Here is a 24,153-nt window from a genome sequence, read left to right as displayed (position 1 = left end):
CCCCTGAGACAGTGCGGGAGGAGCCAACTGACAACCTCGACATTCTCTCTAGTTTGGAGGAAGAGTCTAGGGATGTAAGGACCATGTACGTCACAATGGCGGACATAGAGGACGAGTGGCTTGGTAGACGCCGAAGGAGGTAGAGGGCACTCATGCCTTCTGTAGTTGGCTTGATTACTTGTTACTTAGGACCTAACTGAGTTCGCCAATGATTTGAACTCTCATGCCTGTGGTAGTGGGCATGTAAAACTTATCGGTGGCATAAAGGAATGCCTCTCCACCTAATTAGGCTCCCAGTGCTTGGAGGCCAATTACACAAATGTATGCCTAGTTTACAAGAGGCACACAATCATGAAATGCTTGTTCCATTATCTAAAAGAGATATGCCATATATTATTATGTGGGCTCGATGTGTTACACATTGGTGCTTTAGTGTTTCCAACAGAATGTAATGTATGTCTATTTTCCTTCCATGTAAGGAGTTATAACCCACAAGTATAGGGGATCAATCGTAGTCCTTTCGATAAGTAAGAGTGTCGAACCCGACAAGGAGAACAAGGAAATGATAAGCAGTTTCAGCAAGGTATTCTCTGCAAGTGCTATAAGTAACGGTGACAGATAGTTTTGTAGCAGGATAATGAGTAACTAGTGAAAAGTAATAATGAGTAGAAAGATATTTCAATCCTTTTTATAGGAAAGGACATTCCTGAAAGTACTCTTATCTCAAGCAAGCGCTCCTGAGGACACATGGAATTTCTGTCTAGTCATGTTCATCATGTATGAGTCGATTCATGCTTGTTACTTTGATAATTTGATATGTGGGTGGACCGGTGCTAAGGTTCTATTCTTACTTCAAAAAGTGACCCACTTATGATTACCACCTCTCGCAACCTTCCACAACTACGAAAGAAGAATTAATATAAATATAAGCATAGCATAAAACACATGGATCCAAATTAGCCCCTCATGAAGCCATAGATAAACTAGGGTTTAGCTTCAGTCACTGTCGCAACCAATCATCTACTTGTTACTCCACAATTCCTTCCCTTAGGCCATAACATGGTGAAGTGTCATTTCGTCGACGTTCACATGAAACCACTAAGACACCAGTGCAGAAAAGCCTAGCTATGGCATGGTAGAAACGACCTTGCTGGCGCATGCACCCAACACCACCAATATCGCGCTAGTGTTAAAAAATAGTGGCGGCATTGGGTCCCACGACAACAGTATATTACAATGCTTATGGCATGTCCATTTTCCCAACGCCAGCAGTATGTTTCTTAGATAATAAAAAAATACTACTTCAAAAAATAAGAGGTTAAATGTCACAAAAGTACTGATAATTTAAACATACTCATAATAAACATATAGTTTAAAACTTAGTACTGATCACTTAAACATGCATACTCATAATAAACATATAGTTTGAAACTTAATGAGTACTACTGATCAACTAACTAATCTTCATCATCAAGGATTATCCGAATCTCGCGCATCTTCTTTCTATTGCTCTCTCCATCTTGTTTGAAATGAGAAACGATTGTTTGTAGATTAATCCTCTCTGTCCTGAGTTATTTTTTGTTCAGCTTTAATTGATCCCTCTCCTCCTTCAATTGATACCTCAGCCGCTCAGTTTGTTTGACTTACTGAGGGCATTAGCACCATTTGTGAGCAAACTATCAATTTCTTTCTTCACTGCGGCATTGTCTTATTTGAGTTTTTATGCTCCACTCTGACGACTCTAAGAGCCAGTGATTCCACTGCTCCATGTCGCCCACCGATTCTTTGTTGCTTGATGAATTTCCCATGTGTACTATTTCAAATTATGTATAAGTACGAATCATTACGAACTATGGCGAATTAGTTTCTAGTAATCTAGTATTAGTGATGAATTAAATAGTAGTAGTATAACAGTTTATACCTATCATTGTGAGTTCATCTACTTTAGTGATCTAAACACTCTTATATTAGTTTACAAAGGGAGTACATACGAAGCAGAATGAATGAATCTATACTCTAAAATTTGTCTATATACATCCGTCTGCATAATGAAATCTCTAAAAAAGAATGGAGGGAGTAGCATTCTACCATAAAAAGAAGCGGACGAAGCAACATATAGCTCAGTCCGGGCGACGAGGGTCTGCGGGCGGAAGTGCTCGGCGACGACGAGGATCTGCGGGCGGCGTCGAGCCGGGCAGCGACGCGCGGTGTCGGGTTTCGGAAATGGTGGCGACGGGCGGCCTGAGGCGTCGGCCTAGGCACTGACGAGCGTTGGGCATGGCAGCGTCGGGCATCCGGCGGGGCGGCGGCGGGGATCGAGAGGAGAGACGACTGGTGGAGTCAGGGATCGAGAGAGTGAGGTCGAAGGTCGGTAAAGATTTTTTACTACGCTGAGAGCCGACAGTGCTGGCGTGGGCCTAATGGGCCTGAATGCGCAATGTCGGGCCTAATGTGTCATGCTAGCACTAAGCTAATATCTATGACGTATGAATTTGTTCCATCGCAGCACTATTTGAAAATATTAGTGCTCACGTTGGCGAGAAACGACGCGCCACCAACGTAAGTTGTGGTTAGCCATTTCTCCACTAGTGAGGGAAGCAACAACATACATGTCATCAAAATATCGAACGAATATGAACTTCACATGATTACTTATAACAAGACTTCTTCCATGTCCTCAAGAACAATAGTAACTATTCACGCCTCGTCAACATGTTCAAGACCAGAGGTATACTAATGGTGATTAAGGATCTGAACATAATATCTTCCACCAAGTAAACCACATCAACTACGAGATGTAATCAACACGACTAGTAACCCACACGTACCAATCTGTGGTTTTGAGACAAAGATTGAATACAAGAGATGAACTAGGGTTTGAGATGTGATTGTTCTCGTGAAGATGTTGATGAATATTTGTCCTCCCACGAAGGAGGATGCGTTGGTAATCATGATGGCTTTGATCTCCCCCTACCGAAGGGATGTTTCTCCGACATAATATCTTTGCCGAAGAGCAAAAGGTTCTGTGCCCAGGTTTCCGCATTGAGGCAGCGGCGCTTCGTCCCGAAAGTATCCTTATGATTTTTTCTAGGGTAAAACACACCATATAGGAGAAGAGGGGGGGGGGGTCGGGAGACCTGTTGGGGCCCCAGAAGCCATGAGGGCGTGTCGAGGATGGTGGGCGCTCCTTGTTGGCTTGTGGCCAGCAGGTAGCCCCCTTGTGGTATATTTTGGGCCTAATAATTCATACATATTCCATAAATATTCTTCGTGAAGTTTCAGGTCATTTGGAGTCCAGTGATTTTTCAGCCTTTTCTTCGTTTTCACGTCAAGAATTCCAGTTTCCAGTAATTTCCCTCTTTGTGATGTACCTTGCATATTTAGAGAGGAAATGCACAAGAATTTTACCATAATGATGAATAATCGACAACAATAACATAAATATGAAGAATAATTCATGATGCAAAATGGACGTATCAACTCCCCCAATCTTAGATCTTGCTTGCCCTCAAGCGAAAGCCGAACTCAATAATAATGACCACATGATTTGAGAGAGAGGTGTCGATAATTTTTTTTACAAACATGACAGCATCATGAATATCAACATAGGAGCAAATGTTTCTCATCGTATAACTCCTCATGAATAGGTAATCATCGATCCACAATTATTGAAGTATGAAGCATAAACTTCATTGACAATCAACAAACTTTATTTTTAGTGATTGAGACAATCAAAACTCATATTCGAGAGAAGATTCTATGTAAGAGCTTTTATTCTCGCAAGTTCACATACTCAACTATCATTTAGTCTTCTATGATTGCTATCACTCATTGCATAGTTTTGGAGCTAATGTTTCCATTGGACACATAGGAAGATGGGGACTTTATTATCTTTGTCACCTAACGTATTTAGAGGATAATGTCAGCCTTAATGAATCATGATCACCTACGTCCAACTTGATATATATATATATATATATATATATATATATATATATATATATATATGGATCTTTCCCCAACAAATGATGGTTGCCAACTAGAGAGTTAATAGGTAGGAATGGGGATAAACATTTGTTGACTCTTGCACAAGAATAAATACATACAAGTAAAAGAATTTCCCTTCAGAGAGGGAAGCAGAGGTTGTCATGCGTTTTTAGTTTTTTGATGTGCAAACTCTTAATGTAAAGGAACGTCACTTCATATTCCCCTTGTGATAGCAACTTTATTATGCAGTCTATCGCTTTTATTTCTTTGCCATCACAAGATTATACAAAGCTTATTTTCCTTTACAATAAAATATTATACATATTTAGGGGCAATTTTTATTTCTTTGTGCATCGGTGAAAACTTACTTGAAGGATCTTATTCAATCCATAGGTAGGTATAGTGGACTATCATGGAAACAAATTGGGTTTAAGGGTTATGGATGCACAAGTAGTATCTCTACTTAGTGCGGTTTGTTGGGTAGCAAAGGATCTAAAGCAAGTACCACATGTTAGAGGATCCATGGCAATATATCTTCTATGTGAATGTAAACTAACATGACCATTACGTTGTCTCCATGTCCAACATCAACACTTGATCATTGTATAATATTTGGTGGGGGCTCACAATCATAAAAGATGTCCAAGATAGTGTATTTATATGTGAATCTCCTCTCCTCTATCATAATATTGCATAGATTGTAAAAATTACCAATGCTATGTTTGTTTATTCCCAAAAAAAATTTATCTAGCAAAATTCATCGATGTGAAGTCATTACTCCCCATGGGATTAGCATATGATTTTTGTACTTCTATTATTTCATTGCTATGATTGATGCATGGGGGTAAAACAAACAAACTCAAACTAATCTTTATTATATAACTCTCATACTCAGTTACAAGGATAGACTTATCTCAAAGAAAAAATTCTATGCAAAGCAAATCTGAAATTTTATATCTCTAAATCATGACATAACTAATGATCGAACTAAATAGATGATAATGGTAAAAGTGATGGTGATATGATACCGGGGCTCCTCCCCCAAGCTTGGAACAAGCTAAGGGTGACACTCATACCCATGTACTCAATTGTCCTCCTTGGGCGATGGTGGTGATGATGTAATATGTTTGTTCTCCGTCTTACATGGCACAGGTTACCCGTTGAAGAAGGAAGAACTTGTGTGTGAAATACTGAAATTTGCAGCTATACTCATCCTCTTGAAATGAGATTCATACTCAGAGTTTTGGTTTTCTAAATCATAAAATTGAGCCTGAAGATCTTGGAGTCTATACTCATCCTCTTGAAATGAGATTCATACTCAGAGTTTTGGTTTTCTAAATCATAAAATTGAGCCTGAAGATCTTGGAGTCTGTCATGGAGCTTGAAGATCATCTCCACAATTTCATCGCTGTCCTTCTTATTCTTACGAATAAAATCTGTAATTATGGAGTGATTGGTGCTAAACCCACGCTCCACCATCCCCTAGCACTTGAATATTTCTTGCTCCACTGCTGAAAGCCTCACCTTGTCGCTTTCCCTCCTTCTTGGATCCTTGTATGTCCTGGATGTGAAGCACCCCTCATGCATCTCAATGGTTTGAGGGTGTTTCATCACCTCCGGGAGGTAAGGATTAATGATCTTCTCGAAGAACTTGTCCTTGGAGGAGCTTGATGATGTCATGGTGATCTATATCTATTAGAAAAACATCTCGAAACAAAAACAGAAGAGAAACATGTGATACGATGGTCAAAACAAACATGAGTATATATAATGCATTTTCTAGGTCAGAATACGAGTCAAGGAAGAAAATGGAGTCCAAGAGGCACACGAGGGCCCCACAAACTATCACGGCACGCCCAGTGGGTGGGCGCGCCTTGTTGGCCTGTGCCTCCCTCGTAGGTCTCCATGACTCATTTTTATTTTTGGATTTTTTCTAAAATACCAAAACCAATAGAACATATTTTTTATGGAACTTTCTGAGTCGGTTTACTTACTGTATCACATACCTACTCCTCTTTAAGCTTTATACAGTGTTCCGAAATGTCTCTCTTATGTGTTCTTCAGGAGTCACCACTTGAGTAATATTAGTTTCACCATTCACGGGCGTACCTGAGATACAATGTTTAATTGTTTGTCATTTACCACTCTCAGGTTTTTGCCTTCGAAGTTATTAATGTTGATAGCACCTGAGCGATATACCTCCTTGACAACATAAGGGCCTTCCCATTTGGAAAGAAGCTTGTCGCTAAATATCTGAAACAAGAAATATGCAAAAGAACTAGATGTCCTACATTGAATTTCTATTTTTGGACTATTTTATCATGTCATCTTTTAAACTTTTTTTAAGAAACTTGGCATTTTCATAAGCTTGTGTCCTCCATTCGTCTAATGAACTAATATCAAATAGTCTGTTTTCATCGGTTATATGTCTTTCTCGTATCTATAATTTTTGATTGTTTCATGTCTATATTCTACAACTTTCATATATTTTTGGCAACATTTTATATTATTTTTGATACTAACTTACTTATCCAGTGCCTAGTGCTAGTTCCTGTTTTTTGTGTTTTTTGTTTCGCATAAATTTTATATCAAACGAAGTCCAAATACGATAAAAGTTTACAATTTTTTTTTTGGAATATATGTAAATTTTAGGAAGAAGAATCAACACAATACGGTGCTAGGGGGAGGCACGAGCGAACCATGCACGGCGAGGGGGGTGCCGCGGCCTATTAGCTCGCCCCCCCCCCTCCCCCCCCCCCTAAGTTGGTTGGGGCCTTTGTCTGAAAGAAATATAATTTTCTGATAAAAATCTCCTCAAAATTTCAGCCCAATCAGATTTAGGGATCTCGGATATTTAAGAAATGATGAAGGGTCAGAAAACAAAAAAGAAAATAGGAGAGAACCAGAGAGAGATCCAATCTCACACGGGATCTTGACCTTTGGGAGCCATGGCTGCCATGGACCAGAGGGGAAACTCTCCTCCCACCTTGGGAGAGAACAAGGAAGAAGAAGAAGGAAGGGGTCTCTTAGGAGTGATTGATACCAATTAAATAATAATATATTACTTTTTTATTAAAAAGTCCTTAGTGCTTCTGATCAGCATCAACAGTTCAACGCCCATGAATTTTGATGGATCCTACTTCATATTATTCTGCCTATTCTCTCCAGGTCATGCACCCACTACCCGACAATGCGCCAACGCACCCTTACCGCACCACAACAACCCGTCGACGTCCTACATTTTTGCATTTCACATTGCGATCTCAAATTCATAGATATGGCCTTGCTTATCGTGTTTATTTTTACTCATATTTTATAGAAAACACCAAATTTATTGTACGACATGATTAGCTCAAAGGGTAAAATTACTTCTAAGAGAATTCCATGCAAGTACTGACCTAAAAGGATAAGTAGAACAGAGCTTGTCTGTCCTGGCGTGTTACCATATACTTCCTCCGTTTCAAAATAAGTGACTCAAAAGTGACTTAAATTTACACTAATTTTAGTACAAAATTGAGTCATCTTTGAGTCGCTTATTTTAAGACGGAGGGAGTACTTTTAGAAGTGCACGATTTGCTAGCATATACAATAGATCGCTACTATTGGTAATCGATTATGGTTGGTGAACAAACTCAGATTTATAACTAAAGCAAGTAAAGGAAACTGTGAAAATGCTGGAAGACTGCGTCACAACATCCATTTTCTTATCTCTGAAAGGAAGCTTGGACAGACCTCCAAAAAGGAGTAGGGTAAAGAGTTGGTGAGACCTGAGTAGGAAATTTTTGAGGAAAAATGTTTCAACGTGAAAGTTTAACGAGAAAGAGAGGATATATGCAATCACTCGATCAACATCAACATCAAGCACGTATGTCAATGTTCAACAGGAGATATGGTAGATAGCCATGACACTTAGGATCGAGCACATATGTAATACCTTGACATTGTAACATTATGTTTTCAGATATTTCTGTGCGAAAGATGTCTAGATGATTGCCAAATGCAGCGGGATAATTAGTAAAATTTTCAGGTAATTTTTGGATCTATGCAACGCACAAGTTTGCTATCTCGAGTAGAATACATTTAGACGTGATGCTTTCCACTGATTAACTATTACACCAAATTTGTAATAGTAAATACTTTGAAACACACAAATCACATCATACAAACTGAGAACAAATACATTTTTCTATTGTATCATATTTTCCTTGCTTGATATGTGCGCTTCCTCTGTCCCAAATCAATTAACATTTTGGTTCCATTCTAATAAAGTCAAACTCTTTCAAAATTGGCCCAAGTCTACATACAAATATGCAAACATGTAGAGTATAAACCCGTACTGTCTATGTCTTAGCACATTTAATAACGGTTGGTCAAAGTTAAATAAGTTTAATTTAGTACAAATCTATATCTTCAACTAATTTGGAACAAAAGGAGCATTGGTAAGAATTATCTTTCGTGGCCGGCGGGCTCGTTTGTGTAGGGATAATAGCATGGTCTACTTCAACCCCCTATTGTATGCTTAAAGTTGGAGGTCATTACCCCAAACAAGACAAATCCCTCGTCATTTGTTTATAAAAAAATGCTACTTCCTCCGTCACGGTTTAGAAGGCACAGTTAGACTTACGTGCGTTTCCAAAATAGACAAAGATTAAGGCACGTTGCATTTACTCCTAGCACCTAATTAGTACTCTGTTGTACTACTCTTATATGCATGCGTAGTGTGAATGCTATTTTTTAACTCATTTCACAGCCAATCAATAACCACCTAGGTGCTAGAGAATTTGCATGCACGCCTTCTAAACCGTGACGGAGGGAGTAGGACTGTACCATCCATAAGGCCTTCCGTAATGGTAGTATCTTGGCACAATATCATAGGCAAAATGCTGACGTGGCACTATATTTATTGAGGAAAGAGGAGGTTGTTGTATCTTATTTAGGATACGGCTCTTGCACGGTATCATAGGCAAAATAACTTGTTAGACCAATCACATATTAGTATGAGGCCAAAATCATTAAATACATGCTTACTAAGATACGACACTTAACATACAATACATTAGGATGGTTGTATCTAACGATCGTATACTACCTAGGATACCGCGCTAAGAGACAATGCATTACGGAAGGCCTAATATCCATGAAGTACACAATATTTAATTTTGCCTCGTGAAAGCCTTAAGTTTGTTTTCTTGTTGGAATGACCCTCTTGTTTCATTCATGCAAACTTGCGGGGTTGCCACTAATGACTAAAGTGACGTTTTCTCCCTGTCTATTTAGAGAAACTCCAACGGTTTCGCTATTTCTAAAATAACCATCGTCTATGAAAAGTTGGAGCAAAAAAACCACTCCAACAGTATGCATAAACTGGTTTTATCTTTATAGGACCTTGTAAAAGAGGTCTTTTCTTCCCGCTGATTTACGGAAAGACGGCCATACCGTGTCTTTTTGGTGGGATTGCAACCACCCAAAACTTTCACGTACATCATGTCTGAACGCGTCCGTCCCATCATTGCCTGCACCATGACGTCACTCGATGCCGCCGCCTTGCCCACGACATCGCCCGTCGTCCCCTCACCCGCGCGTCCATGCCCCTGCTCGCGCCGCTGATCGCGCCAGCCACATTGTCCATCGCCACCTCACCCATGCCTCTATTGCCCATTGTTGCCTTGCTCGCGCCACCTCTGCACGTTCCCACGATACCACCCCCTGCATACGTCACCTTATCCCACACCTCTCCTAGCGCCCGCCACCACACACTTGTCATCGGCCGCGCCACTGCCGCCGGCCGCCATGGCCTTGGGAGTGGCCACCACACCGTCTGGCCGTGTCACTAACCAGCGGGTCCTACTAATGATCTATTTTTTGTTTAATTAAAAGTAAAAAAAAGCATTTAGGAGAAGAAGATTAGGGGAACTGAAAAAAGTTACTTAAAAAACCTTCCTCTATCTTTTACGGGATGGTCAAAAAAACAATTTTACGGGAAGATTTTTACTGGAACTGTTGGAGTTGCTCTTAGATAAGTATCATTTTTCTGCTATTCTAGATAGATACTCAAAATTACTATATCCTTTATGGAAAACTCAAAGAACAAAATGTAAGAGTAACACAAATTCTAACAAATTGTAAATTAAATCAAAAAGGCAAAACAAAAATGTTTCTAGTCAAGTCAAACATGTCCCTTTTTTACTAAGAAATTCTGAGTTTTGAGTTGTAATTATAAATGGTGACCCAGTCCACTATATACTGAGGTCAAATTTCATCAAACTTATCATATACACATTTTTTATGGATGAACTTTTCGTATGTTGAATAATGACCAATCCAAAATTCTTCAACGGTTACACAAAACCCCTTTTCGCGTTTTGCACATGCCCCTCTAGTTGTATACCCACTCTACGATGAACAAAAAAATCATATAGAAGATTACCATTTAGAGTGTCATATTAATACACTGCCTGACTAAATCATGGTGCGAACATATGCTGAAATTTACACGTACAAGATAAATTCCTATTCATATGTACTGTCCGTTAACAGTTTTGTTTTGCACACAATTGGGGTTAGTTATAGCAAAGCGGATTTTCTATCAATCATATATTTTGGGGTATGTATCTCTTTCAAAACAAGGGTCTCTAAAGATATTCCTCATGGATCTGGGAAGCTTATTAATTACCATGGTGTTGCATGATGACAACCAAGCAAGATTCGGAATGGATATACATCTCAAAATGGTGAAGTTTAAAACAGAATGTTAGGTTGGAAGATGTCACGGTGAACATTCATAGTGATGAAGTAGCTAAGAGGAAAATGTCCAAAGCTAGTCCTATTTTCCTGCCATCCCTACAAGTAGCCTTATAGTGGTTCTAGTAGTTACCAATGCAAGTAATTGGTATAGAATAACATTGAGTAGGAAAAAAAGGTTAGTCCTAGATCCTTGTTTCAAGACACACATATTACAAGGCTATTTAGGATTTGTGCACATATTCTATTGGAGGAAAGAGGGGCCAAAAGGTGAGTCCTTTGCGTTGTTTGATGCCAAAGAAGCCATCTATTTGCACAGAGCTCAACGCATATTGGTGCTAAATTCATTTACTTTGATGGATGTGTCACGAGGAGCACTAGCATGCACCCATACCCAACATATGATCTGCCTCTTGTACAAGCAAGCCTGATGTGTCCAACGGGGTCATCTGGTGCCTCCACACATTTTTAGAAAACCTATTGTGTAATTCTCACAGGAGCCTTTGACATACGGACATAATACCTATATCTTCGAACTTGGCCCTAGATCTCCCTTCTCTTGAGGATATGGGGAACATGCATACCGAGTCGCTGGAATTGTCACATCGAAACTTCTTTGCAACATGCACGCATACGTCTTGCGGCATGTGTGGGAGAAGAGGAACTGTTGTAGTATCTCTCATGATACTCTCCTTTCGGTGGTTGATGTCGCTTACCCTTTAAAGGAGGATCTTAATAAGTCAGGTTTGGCAATTCCGCAATTGCCACCGGCGTGCTACTCTTAGTTTTAATTGTCTTCTCTATGTAAACAACTTTATACTATTTCTTACTATCCTCTAAGTAAAATTGGCATGTCGCAGCTACATCAGGAAAAACATGTACTGACACAATGAGTTTAAGATCACAAAATTGTGAGACTCGAAGCCAACAATGTTAGTTTTTCTAGATAAACGGAAGATATACCTCTTCCCACGCGTTGCATCATATGACACCCCTATTTCCACATTTCCTAAAAATTGTATTACAAGTATGCTTTAAAATTATTTATCTATTGTGCACCTTGAGTCATAGTAAAACAATTCCTTAAAAAAATTAAAGATATTTCTAAGTTACTTAAATATTTGGGTGCACCCATCCACATGGAGGAAGAAATGAAATACTAAAAGGAGTGAAAGTTTTGTCCCACGCCTCCACAAAACAAGGAAAAAGGTAATGATGAATTGCATTGGAGAAGCAAGCTTAGATATCAAATGTAGTAAACAAAGTGTTAAACAAGGAAAAGACTCCACACATAACCAAAACAATTAATAATTTGCTAGTTACCAAGGTCTCAACCGCTCTACCCAGGGCGTTGTCTATCATGTGGCAGCAACTTCATTGGTTAAGGTGACCATGGTGATGTACAATAATGCTATTTGACTAATTGCGTTCAATTAGGAAAATACTTCCTCTCTCCTGGTTTATTAGCCCCCTTGTGTTTTGGTCGAATTTTCACTATAAATATAATCAAAAAAGTATGAACTACATGCCATAAAATATATATCACAAAAAACATCTCTCAAATACAAATTCAATATTATACTTTTTGTAACCTATACCTTATATTTTGTTTGGCCATATAGATAGACAAAATATGACAAAAATATGAGGGTTGCCAGTAAACACGGTCGAGGAGGTAGAAGAAAAGATGTGATATCCACCTCCTTAATTTGACCGCCCAACAAATGTTTAGAACAAATAAGTCAGTAAACATGACTTATTCAGAACTAATTAGGCAATTTAGCAACGTTAACTAGCACTAAAGCATTCAATAGTAAGCTCCACTTTTTTTTGGACCCTGATATGTGCCACATATGTGGCACAAAGGAATTCCGTCCTCACATATTTTGATGGCAAGTTTAGTTATTTAAGGATGACAAGTTTAGTTATGAAAGCTGACAACTTTGTATTTATATGACAAGTTTCAGTTTATTTTGAGATTTTTTTATGACAATTTTAGTGTAAAAATTGTCAGGACGATGTCACTTGGTGCTACACGTTTGGCACTTATCATTTGGATTCTTTTTTCTGAGTGAATAGTAAACACCTCTTGAACACAGCAAGATCAGCATGTATGTGTTTGACGTGACGCCGTGGCTGAGACGCATGCGTGGATATAGTTTGACGTTGAAGGATGAAGTGATAATATTACTTAAGAATAATTTAGCCACCAAACATATATACCCAATCCGATTAGGCACGATGGTATAAACAAACGTCTGACCGTACGCCAGCTCCAACGAAAAGAAAGGCGTGTGAACGTACGTGCAATGCATTCCTCGGACACGATCTTGCACATCCATTTAGGTGAACTCCTACTCACGACCCAAACGTATTGTCTCTTTCGTTCGTTTTTCGTTTGATTAAGGGTTATAATGAAGCCGTGTTCGACCGGATTTATGAATGTGATGATCGTGTGTCCAACACGAGACCACATTTTGATCGCACTATTTTTTATTATTTTTTAATTATCTTTTTTGATATATTAGAATACATCACCAAATTTTGAATACAATAACAAAAACAAAACAAAAACAAGTACCACAAGAAAACATTATAGAACATATTCAACTTCCATAGTTGCTTCCGTAAATTGGATTAGTGCCTTCTTGATGTATTTATTGTTGATCTGCGGAGTCTTGATCTTGCTTGCTTCTTTCTTCTTCGATTCTAAAGAATTAGATGTTGTTTCTTTGCATCTAGTCTCGCGTCTAGCCCCTACTCTAGCAAGAAGTGCACAGACATCTATTAAATTCCGCGCTATCAAAAGATCAATGTATTCTTCCTCCCAAAACCAAAAATCGCATCCAGGCTACAAAATAAATATTTGACTGTAAGCAAAACAAGCCGAATCCGGAATCACACCCGAAGCTAAACTAGCACGCACCACATCATTTTTGCACTTGACAAACATCCATCGAGAATGTTCCGACGTTGTAGACACGCGGCGCATGACCATCAATGGACAGTCGTCGCACTTTACAAGCGACATCGATGAGCCGACGAGCATTTGGGCCAACACCGAGCCCGAAAGATGGCTGTTAGTGTACTTGCCGGCGAACCGGCGACCGGGTAGAGCCGAAAATTCACTACCTGCATGCGGTATGGGGGCGTCTCCTTGCTTGTGCGGACAGGTACCAGGCCAGTCCATGGCACGGTGCGGCCTCCGGCAACCGTGATCTGGCCGATCCACTCCAAATCCGGCCGCCTAAAGCATTGAAAGCTCGGGGCATCATGGAAAGGGGGCCGGGACAAGGGATGGAGTGGGCTCACAGGCTGTGGTGGACAGCGCACAACCGAGAAAAATGGCGGTGACAGGGGCTAGGGACAAGAAGAGAGTGAGGCACGGGAGGGGGTGGAATAAAAAAGAGTCACGTGTGTCCCGAACAGGCGGGCCAAGGGAGGACATGGGCACGCACCACGCGTCGTTCGCGCATATCCGTTCGACCGCAAATGCAGTCCAAAATTGTGTCTAGAATGGGTCGAAAGCGCATCGAAAACGAACATTCGTTCGTTTGCTCATGCGAGTTGGGCAGCCTGGTATGTCTGTTTACCCCTAAACGGACGCGACCAGACAGGAGTTGGCTTTAGCGAGCCCCCCTTTTCATGCAACACTCATCCTACACGAACCAATTGATGTATACTTAGTGATGAGTGTATATGTGTGTATGTAGGCATGTGTTATTGTGTTTAAAATGAAACAAAAAACCATCCTCCTCCTCCCCCTCACCGCGCTGCCGTCTGAGGAGCACATCTGTGAAGCCCGATCCTATTCTAGGGAAGGTGGCGGCGGGGCATCTCCCTACGAGTAGCGGGCGGATCTGGGCATCTGGCGAGCACGCGCATCGCGCGGGCGCAATCCAGCGTTGGTCGGCACGTCTTCGATGGCCAGTGAGGCGGGCGCTGCGGTGGCAGGCTTGTGGTGGACACTTGCAGTGCGGCTATGGCAGGGGTGGTGTGAGGGTGTGGTGGTGGTCCGGGTTGCGCGTGGCTGAACATGAAGCACGACGGGCGCACATGGCAGTGATGGCCGGTGTGTGGCGGGCGCTGAAAGAGATGGCCAGGGTGTGGCTCTAGGCAGGGTAACGTGGGGTGTGCGCGGTGGGAGTGTTGGTGTCGGATCTGGCGCTTGGGCAGTACAATGGCGTCGATCTCGACGGGCCAACAGCGACAAGGGCAACTCGGTGCGCTTCAATGGCGATGCGTTGTGGATCTCGTGAGGCACGTGCAAGCAGGGCGCCCTCGAGAGTTCGGATGCGGGGCCGGCGGCCCAGGACCTTTTCTTCAGCGATGGCGGCCGTGGTGGCTACGTAGGTAGCGCCATGGCTGGGGCTCGGAGACGTTGGTCCTCGTCACCGGTTCTTTGGGCCCCTATTGCATTAGAGACGATTAGCGTTGGCTCGTGGTTTGACTGATGATGGACGGGGTGAGGATTTTGGCCAGACATGGCTGGATCTGGCTCCTGTGGTACCATTCGGATTGTCGCGTCAGTGGCTCTGCGTGGCGCACATGGCGGTGGCGGCGGGGCTGCTCTGTCCATTGGCTCTTATCTTTGGTGGTGTGATGGTGGTTCGGGGAGCGATGGACCTCGTGTGTAAGTTCGAGGGGTGGGACTGCTTTGGCTGCTTGGGGCGAAGGCCTTGCTCTAGCCTTTGTCAGAGGAGGCAACGGCGACGCCTGCGGGCGCCGCAGACCTTCTTGGAGGCGTTGTCGTCACCGAGTATACGCCATTCCATCTGACACTTCGAGGGAACCCTTGTTCGAGGACCCTCGAGCAGAGGATGACGATGCTTTGTGGCCCTTCTTGAAGGCATCGTTTTGGAGTAGTCTTGGCTTGAGTGCTATCGGCTCGGGTGGTGCGCGGCCTCGGGGCCGGCGTGAAAGTCAGAGCGATGGCTCCGTATCTCGTCATCATGGAGGGATGTCGACATTGGTCACGAAGGTGGCAGTGTCGTTGGCCAGCCTAGTTCGAGGCCTTAGGGTCGGCGTGGATGTCGGAGCGGTGGCTCTGAATATAATTGTTGAGTGTCAGCTATGGTTGCTTGGGTGACGAAGCTGACGGCTCGCCTGGTGCGCGGCCTCAGGGTCACCGTGTGGGGTATCCATTTGTACGTTGGAGCAGCAGCTCCGGCGATGATAGTAGGGTGTCGACTCCGGTTGCTTGGACAATAGAGCAGGTGGCTCGTTTGGTGTGCGGCCTCGGGGTTGACATGGATAGTGGAGTGGCAGCTTTGGTTTTGGTTGGAGGGTGTTGGCTACGGGTTGTTCGGGTGACGGAGCCGGCGGCTCGTCTAGTGCGCGGTCTCGGGGTCGGCGTGTGCTGGTGGCGCCCTATAAACTGGTTTTTGTCCGGATGTCTGTTAATTCGTCGGATAACTCTCTTCTATCTTTTTTATGAATCGGACCTTAAAAGATCGCGCTTCAAAAAAAAAAACTGCGTGTCTACACAATGGAGAGTCCCGTAAGAGATGAGCTGTGAACGTGCAGTTTAAGGGCCGGCCGGCCAGCCGGCCGGCCGGAAGAGAAGAGAGCAAGTCAACCAGTGGAAGAGAGATGATCGTCCCGTTTGTACGCTTAACTGCTGCGTCCCTTTTTGAAAATCTATGCATGTTGGCGATAAGAATATGAAACAATGTCGCGTGACGCGCTGGAATACCGGTGTTTGTCGCCGCTGATCGATCACGTCGACGGCGACGTCTTTTGGATCGTCACATAAAGCGCCTTTTTATCTAGCCTAGACCAACATGCAGGGTCATGCAGAAACTCTTGGTTTCGTCTAACCATATACTTCTATAAGTCACTCTCTATTAATTTCCTCGCTAAATGATTCGCCAAAAAAGCCCTTTTGCTAAATAAACATAATACTTCCTCCATTCTAAAATACAAGTTCTATTTTCTTTTCAGAAAATCAAATGTTTCCACGCAGAACGTACCGCGTGTCTTAATCGATCAATCAGTGAGATGTATTTTCTTCTATAGTATTGTGTTGTTGAACTACTACTCGTCGAAAGTTGCATTTCCTAGTTAGAAGAAGCTAAACATAAATACTCCCTCCGTCTTAAAATAAGTGTTTCAAGCTTAATATAACTTTGTACTAGAGCTAGTACAAAATTGAGACACTTATTTTAAAACAGAGAAAGTAAAAGAATGCATAATGCATCACACATGTATGAATGTATCAAGTATGGCGTATGCATATTACAAATTAAAATAATTCTTTGGATTCGACACCCGTGCGTGGAGGGCCAGCTACTTAATTCAAGCATTAGTATGACCAAGCGGACGGCATTTTTAATTTGGCCATGAAAAGGAGTGAGATGCTCGCCTCATCGTTGCTTGCAGGTCGTTCCAACCCAGTTGCACGCTTGCTCGGACAAAATAAAAGAGGCTTATCGTCTCAATAATGATAGAGAAAAACAAGGACTTCGAGAAATAGTTTTCAGGTGATGTATGCATCGAAGACTCGATGACTAGTTTACCAGTTTGTTTGTCAGGTGATGATGGTGCTTGATGTTCATTTTTGCATGTTGAAATATACATTTGGTTTCGATCGTAGAGGGCAGTTTTATCTAGGAAAATTTTGGTTCGTGCAAGTAAGTAACTCAAATATCCGAAGGCTTAAGCATATTTTTTTTGTGTCTGGTTGCTCGCAGCAGAATCAATACCAAAGCATTACTCAAGAAAAAGGGAATGCACTTGCAACCCCTTCTACACTAACTGAAATCAAAATGCTGAAGATACCACTATACACCTTTTATGGGACTAGAATTTTCTCAAGAATGCTGGAATGTTTGGACCCAAAGAAATGGCAAAATCTTGAGAGCACAACAACAATCACTTCAGGCATCGAGATATTACCTCAAGAAAGATCACAAGCTGTTATTTTTTTCAAAAAGGAGGATGATCCCCGCCTCTGCATGAGAACGATGCATGCAACTATATATTATGAGTAATGCAAAATCCAGCAGCCGAACAACCTCAACACGGGAATAAAGCGAAAAACAAACCCTGAGGTCGTATACCTCGTGACAGTAATTCCCCAGATAGCCACTGACCCTATGTTACAAGACACACCAGAAATGAAAAGTACACAACTCCTAGGCTACGTCTTTAAGAAGGAATCACCGCACGTCCGCGTATGATGGCGAGTCCACCACAAAGTTGAACTCCGGATTATCATCCCCAAAGCCAAGCTTCAATCCACCTCCTTCAGTAAGGACATGAAGCATGCGCGCGTCGACATAGCCCGGTCAGAGAACTTCTGTTTCCACCGGAGTGCATAAACTCGTCGTTGAAGCCATCTGTACCATCCGCCCTTATCCGATGCCTCGATAGCAGCATACCTCTCGAGAAGACAATGGAAGACAAAAATGTCCAATACGGCTTGCTGATGTCTACTACACAACTTGTTCTCGTAGACTCGTGTTGGGCCTCCAAGCACAGAGTTTTGTAGGATAGTAGAAAATTTCCCTCAAGTGGATGACCTAAGGCTTATCAAACCATGGGAGGCGTGGGATGAAGATGGTCTCTCTCAAACAACCCTGCAACCAAATAGCAAAGAGTCTCTTGTGTCCTCAACACACGCAATACGATGGTAAATTGAATAGGTGCACTATCGGCGAAGAGATGGTGATACAAGTGTAATATGGATGGTAAAAATATATTTTTATAATCTGAATAAATAAAAATAGCAAGGTAGCAATTCATAAAATGTAGCACAAATGGAAATGCAATGCTTGAAAATGAGGCCAAGGGTCCGTACTTTCGCTAGTGCAATCTCTCAACAATGCTAATATAATTGGATCACATAACAATCCCTCAACATACAATAAAGAATCAATCCAAAGTTCTTATCTAGGGGAGAACAAAAGAAGAAATTGTTTGTAGGGTACGAAACCACCTCAAAGTTATTCTTTCCGATCAATCTTTCCAAGAGTTCGTACTAAAATAACAAGTTATCCTTTCTGATCAATCTATCCAAGAGTTCATATTAAAATAACACCATAACAAATTCCGATTCATAATACTCAATCTAACACAAAGAACCAAAAAGAGTGCCCCAAGTTTCTACCGGAGATACAAAGACGAGAATGTGCATCAACGCCTATGCATAGATTGCCCCAATGTCACCTCGAGAATCCGCAAGTTGATTGCCAAAACATATATCAAGTGAATCAATATGATACCCCATTGCCACCATGGGTATTCATAGCAAGACATAAATCAAGTGCTCTCAAATCCATAAAAGTATTCAATCCGATAAAACAAAATCTCAAAGGGAAAACTCAATTCATCACAAGAAGATAGAGAGGGATAAATACCATATGATCCAACTATATTAATAAAGCCCACGATACATTAAGATCATGCCATCTCAAGAACATGATGGTACAAACACTCAGCCCCGAGGGTGTACTACTCCCTCCTCATCATGGTGTCCATAGGGATGATGAATTAAGATGACATCCGATGATGATCTCCCCCTCCAGCTGGGTGCCGAAACGGGCTCCTGATTGGCTTTTCGTGGCTACAGAGGCTTGCGGAGGCGGAACTTCCGATCTAGGGTTATTTCTAGTGGTTTCTATATTTATAGGAATTTTTGGCATCGGTCTCCCATCAAGATGGGCCTCGAGGGGCCCACTAGGTACCAGAGTGTGTTTGGGGGGCTCACGCCCTAGTGCCTAGTGGGCATCACGGCCCCCCCTTGGGTGGTTCTTTCCTCGAGTATTTCTCCTTTCTTCCAACAAAATCGTTAAAAAAGTTTCGTCCAATTCCGAGAACTTTTATTTCTACACAAAACAACAACACCACGGTAGTTTTGCTGAATACAGTGATGGGGTTATAGTCCCAGGATAGGGTCATAGGTCTGCCCTATAGGTCCTACCCAAAGACTACCCTTCATAGAGGACAAGGCCCTTAGACAGTTCCGACTGAACTAAGGACGCCCCCATCATCTAGTCGGCGACGGTCCACTCGGAGCATATCTAACGTGCCGACTGGAATCCACTCTGTACATCGTAACCTCTGAGGAGGGCAACAGTCATACGTTTTCATACACCATAACTAGCATTTAAGGCTTACGTTACTAGTAACGCCAACATTTACTCGCCACTACTCCACCCCTGTCCACCGGACCATTATGAAGGGCAGCGCACTCTATATAAGCCGCCCTTCACCACTGGTACAGGGGTTGGCACTTGCTGTAATCCCTTAATACACTCGACACAAAGCTCCCAAGAGCACTGAGACGTAGGGCTTTTACCTCCACCATAGAGGGGCCTGAACTCATACATCCTCGACGTAGCTAAGGCTCTGCCCATATACTTTTGTACCCCGTACTTCTACTGTCAGACTTATACCCACGACAATTGGCGCCCACCGTGAGGCACACGTCTAAGCGACTTCCGGCAAGTTTGCGATTTCATCTTTTCGTCATGTCATCCGGCGGAGATCTGTGCATGGGTCATGAGATCCTCTTCGGTGCACTCTCCTTCATCGCCGATGATTCGACATGGCTTCAGGATGCGCCCCTCGACATCGAGACGCTTCCGAGTCGCGGTGCTACGCACTTCCGTGCCAGTTCCTACGACGTTCTTCTTCTCCAGCCATCGACCACGGTGTCGATCTTCGCCCCCGTCATGCGCCACAACAAGCGATCCGGTCGTTCGCGGCTCCAGCGTTGGGTGAGACACGCCCTAGAGCGACAAAACATGTCCTCTCAAGTGGTGGTGCTCGAATCGGTTGTGGTCCCGTGGTCATCCCAGTGCTTGGAGTCAGTTCCGACTGAACTACCTTCTGAGTATCAGGGTCATGGGCCTGCAGCCGAAGTACTCATGGCTGATTCCCACGAAAGTCCCTCTGGGACTGTTCGGAACAAGCATGAGACCGGAGAATCATTTGGCGCTCATCGTTAGCACCCTCGTTCTTCCAGTCGACGCGCTCACCAGAGCAACGTCGAGGTGTTCCGCACACCCATCCTCAACTTGGCTGCAGCCACCAGGATCGCTGATTCTCTCCAGCCGACAGATTCGGAGGCTGGTAGAGGAATCGAGCAGATCTGTGCCTTGTTACATACGGCGCAGCAGCAAAACTCGGCGGTCTCCCAGTCGCACAACAAGATCCACAACAGTTCCGTTCAAGCGAACACACATCGGTCGGTTTTCAGTCCCGGCTCTCACCAGCGTCGCAGAGGGGGTAGCCTCTGGAACGATCGTTCCAGGGACCAGAGTCGGAATCCGCTTTCCATTCGGTCTCATCCCGAAGATCGTCGCCGTTCGCGTACTCCTCCGCGGAGTGGGCCTTACGGACCCCGACATTACGATGATCATCGTTCGGGCGGCGACGCGCATGATCAGAGGCCTGATGAAAGAGGGTATATCACTCAGAAGAAGGTTGATAGAAGCCGAGCCCACCGTGATGGTCAAGATAGAGATCATCCGAGTGGAAGCAGGATCGTTGTTTCTGGTCCCGAGTGTTTCAGTCGGGCCATTCGCTCGGCTGACATCTCTCCCAACTTCCAATTGGCGACGGGAATCAACAAATTCACACGAGAGTCCAAACCAGAAACTTGGTTAGACGACTACAGAGTGGCGGTCCAGATCAGTGGCGGAGATGACCATGTCGCCATGAAACATCTCCCACTGATGCTCGACGGTTCGGCTCGAGCTTGGCTAAACCAGTTAGCTCCATCAAGCATTTACAGTTGGGCAGATCTGTCCCGAGTCTTCATCAGGACCTTCGAGGGTACGTGCAAACGCCCTGCTGGTCTCACAGGGCTTCAACACTGTGTCCAGAAGCAAAACGAGCCCTTGCGCGATTTCATCCAGCGCTGGACAACCCTCTACCACACGGTGGAGAATGTTACAGAACACCAAGCAGTCTGCGCCTTCAAGGCAGGAGTTCGGTACAGAGATCTATACCTGAAGTTTGGTCGGGCAGGCGACATCTCCATGAGCAAGATGATGGAGATAGTCGCGTGCTATGCGAATGAAAAAGAGGAGGACCGCATACGTAGCGGCAAGCATAAGTCAGTCGCCGACGGAGATGGAGCAACAGTCAGAAGCAGAAACAGAAAGCCCAATCCACTCCGCAAGCAGAAGCGACAGTCGTTACAAACGCTAAGTCCGAAGGCTAGGGGAAACCACAGTACACCCCCAAGAAGAAACAGTCAGGAAATTCCATCCTAGATCAACCGTGTCTAATCCACACGAAGACGGATGAAGAAGGCAATGTCATATTGCCGAAACATACCACTCGGTAGTGTCGCCTCCTGATCCAAGGATTTGGTGAAGGACAGCCGAGTGAGAAATACACCGAGCAAGATGATGAGGACAAGGGGGATCCGTTCCCTCAAGTCCATGCAACGTTAATGATTTTTGCTAATGTAGAAAGCAAAAGTCGACTGAAGCTGGTCAACAGGGAGGTAAACATGGCAACCCCATCCACTCCCACGTTCCTCAAGTGGTCACAGACTGCAATCACTTTTGATCAGTCAGACCACCCAGCACACGTACCCACCCCAGGGAGGCAAGCTCTGGTCGTCGACCCGGTGGTGGAAGGAGTTAGGCTGCACAAAGTCCTCATGGACGGCGGCAACGGCTTGAATATCATGTACGCCGATACTCTCAAGGGAATGGGCATTCCGATGTCCAGACTTAGCGAGAGCAGTATGCAATTCCATGGAGTCGTCCCAGGAAGAAAGGCCAAATCACTCGGCCAGATTGCGTTGGATGTCGTTTTCGGCTCTGACAAGAACTTCCGCAAAGAGAAGTTAACATTCGAGGTGGTAGACTTCCAGAGTGCATACCATGCCATTCTGGGCCGTCCGGCATACGTACGTTTCATGGCTCGTCCATGTTACGTATATTTGAAGCTGAAGATGCCTGGTCCCAAAGGCGTGATTACTATCAGAGGCAATCGGCAGCGGGCCGAGGAGTGTCTACAGCAGGGGTCGAGAATTGCAGACCATTAGATGGATGTACTCGAGTTGGATGAGTACAAGAAGATTCCGACCCCGCCGACCTGATGCGTTCAAAGAAGCCAGCTTCCGAGTCCGCATTCCCGTCGGCGGGAGACACGAAGAAAGTAAGCATCCACCCGACGGATGTCACCGCCGCCCCAACAAACATCTCCACCACCCTTGATCCAAAATAGGAAGCCGACCTCATCCTATTCCTCCGTGAGAACTGGGACATTTTTGCATGGAAGCCTGCTGACATGCCAGGTGTACCCAGGGAGTTGTCTGAGCATCGACTGCATGTGGATCCTGCAGCTCTGCCCGTCCGAGAACGCCTGCGTCGGTCCGCCGCGCACAAGAGAAAAGCAATCGGAGAGGAGGTAGCTAAACTTCTGGCAGCCAACTTCATTCGCAAGGTACACCACTCCGAGTGGCTCGCTAATGTTGTCATGGTGCCCAAGAAGGACAAGTCTCTCCATATGTGCATTGATTTCAAGCACCTTAATAAGGTCTGTCCGAAAGACCACTTCCTGCTCCCCCGCATTGATCAAATCGTTGATTCGACTGCGGGTTGCGAGCGCTTATCCTTCCTTGATGCCTATTCGGGCTATCATCAGATCCGTCTGTATGGTCCAGATGAATTAAAAACATCTTTCATCACCCCATTCGGGTGCTTCTGTTACATCACTATGCCATTCGGTTTGAAAAATGCAGGAGCAACTTTTATGCGAATGATCCAAAAATGCCTCCTAGACGAGATTGGTCGAAATGTGGAGGCATATATGGACGATATCGTAGTCAAGTCACGCAAAGGTTCCGACCTGCTGACTGACTTGGAAGAAACATTCGCCAACCTACGTAGGTACGATATCAAGCTCAACCTAGCCAAGTGTTCATTCGGTGTTCCCAGCAGGAAGTTACTCGGTTTCTTCGTTTCCGAACGAGGGATCGATGTCAACCCCGAAAAGATCGGGACCATTGTTCGAATGGAGCGGCCGGTAAGAGTACATGACGTACAAAAGCTCACAGGTTGCCTAGCGGCTTTGAGAAGGTTTATCGCTCGACTCGGCGAGAAGGCGTTACCTCTGTACCGACTCATGAAGAAGTCGGATACCTTCGAGTGGACAGACGAAGCCCAAACCGCATTCGACGACCTCAAAGCCCTGCTTTCCACCCAGCTGGTTCTTACTGCCCCGCTCAGTAAAGAACCCCTTCTTCTGTACATCGCGGCTACAAATCAAGTCGTCAGCACCGCTCTGACAGTCGAACGCGAAGAAGAAGGCAAAGCCTACAAGGTTCAGCGGCCAGTATATTATGTTTCCGAAGTCCTGACTCTTTCCAAGCAGAGGTACCCCCATTATCAGAAGCTTATTTATGGGATCTACATGACTGCAAAGAAGGTGGCTCATTATTTCCAAGACCACTCGGTA

This window comes from Hordeum vulgare, chromosome 5H (genome assembly GCF_904849725.1).
Source record: "Hordeum vulgare subsp. vulgare chromosome 5H, MorexV3_pseudomolecules_assembly, whole genome shotgun sequence".
NCBI classification, from domain to species: domain Eukaryota; kingdom Viridiplantae; phylum Streptophyta; class Magnoliopsida; order Poales; family Poaceae; genus Hordeum; species Hordeum vulgare.
Note: the sequence above shows the minus strand (reverse complement) of the source record.